A 1,951-nucleotide genomic window follows, 5' to 3' on the forward strand; every position below is an offset into this window, starting at 1 on the left:
TCATGTCCTGTCCTGTTCTCCCAGCTACCTCCAAAGGTCAAGTATCTGAACTCGTAAGATTTTTTTTCTTTTTCTGTATACATATAATGGTTGAAATTATACACATTTTCCACTTCCAAGAGTGTTTTTTGTTTTGTTTTTGAAATATTTAAATTCAGTAAACTCAAGCTCTTGCATAGAAAAGGGCACTGGAAATTTCCAGTAAATTAAGCAATTCTCCTGCAACTGATTCCACTGCAATCTCTCCAGAGCCTTCTGATGAACTTTTCTTATCTGAAAATCCTGTTCTATCCCACAGGCTTTGGCTAATCTCAAGACAGATTGTACAATAACCAGCACAGTGAATTGGTTATCAAATGGATATTTAACTTTTTTCCTTTTTTTTCTTTTTTTATATATATAATGTATTTTGGTCTTAAGTTTCAGCTGCAGGACAAGCTGGCAGTTCTACTGCCTGCAACTCTTTCTGGCATTTAAGCGTGTAGCCTCCTTGTGCCTGTTTTCTTCACCAAAATATTGAGTTGTTCCTGGTCCTACAGAATCGTTTTTTTGAGTTCATTTCTCTAATGATTTGCACATCTGATCCAAAATAGGGACAGTTTTCCTTTCATATGAATTTGTTACCTGCTATGGTTCTTACTTAGCAGATGTAATGCTATCGTTCTGAATGGCAAGACTTGGGAGACAGTGTATGGATTTTTGTTGGTGCTTGTTTAGAATGTATAGGTGAGCTCTCTGTTTTAAGCGATGATGCAGAATTGTCTTCTTCACCACTCTCTATATATCTTAAACACTTACAAATAAATTTTTGAAAGCCCGATGCTTAGATATGAAACTTGTGGAACCACAGGGTTGCTTCTCGCTGCTGCCATCCATCCCTTCTTCTCTAACTTTTGGAAGCCATGTTTCCTTGTGAACTAGGCTGTGACCAGGCAGTTTCGATAGAATTGATTGTCTTTTCCTCCTTTTTTTTTTTTTTTTTTTTTGGTTTGTGTGTGTGTTTGTTTTCCCCCCTTTCTGCAACTCTACTTTTTGCTCCACGTGGGCACCCTTTCAAAGGTGAGTTGCCTTTCTTAGTGCAGGTCTTACGGCGCAGCCGTTGCCTCTGCCTATTTCTCAGCCCACAGCGGCCAGCAGGGCCACCTCCTTGTGGCTGAGGGGATGGGGCGTCCCCGCCACGGCACCTCCTCGTGGCTGAGGGGACGGGGTGTGGCTGCCATGGCGTCACTGCCATGGCATCTTCTCATGGCTGAAGGGATGGACGTCTCCGCCACGGCACCTCCTCGTGGCTGAGGGGACGGGGCGTCCTTGCCATGGCACCCCCTCGTGGCTGAGGGGACGGGGCGTCCCCGCCATGGCACCCCCTCATGGCTGAGGGGACGGGGCGTCCTTGCCATGGCACCTCCTCATGGCTGAGGGGACGGGGCGTCCCCGCCATGTCACCCCCTCATGGCTGAGGGGACGGGGCGTCCTTGCCACGGCACCTCCTCGTGGCTGAGGGGACGGGGCGTCCCCGCCATGGCACCCCCTCATGGCTGAGGGGATGGGGCGTCCCCGCCATGTCACCCCCTCGTGGCTGAGGGGACGGGGCGTCCCCGCCATGGCACCTCCTCATGGCTGAGGGGATGGGGCGTCGCCTCGCGCCTCCACAGGGAGCAGAGCCGAGCGCTGTGGGCGCCCTATCCAGAAGGAGCGGGCAGGTTGCGCTCCTTGCTGGAAAACGTAAAGCAACCTCGTCAGAGGCACAAGGATTTCGGGGGGACTCATGCCATAAGTAAGAGTGTGGTCTAGGAGTGTCTTGCAGACATAAAATCTGATGTCCAAGCTTGGAGTACTTGTGCACCTCGGAGTTCTGCTGTTGTCTTATGTGTGACGAGGCTGTGGGGAAGCCTGATCTTTGTTTACCTATTTACTTTTTCCTCCCTTACATGAATGGTTGCATCAATTTTTG

The sequence above is a fragment of the Tinamus guttatus genome, unplaced genomic scaffold, assembly GCF_059628265.1.
Source record: "Tinamus guttatus ecotype Peru unplaced genomic scaffold, ASM5962826v1 Tinamus_guttatus_pri_ptg000134l, whole genome shotgun sequence".
NCBI lineage: Eukaryota > Metazoa > Chordata > Aves > Tinamiformes > Tinamidae > Tinamus > Tinamus guttatus.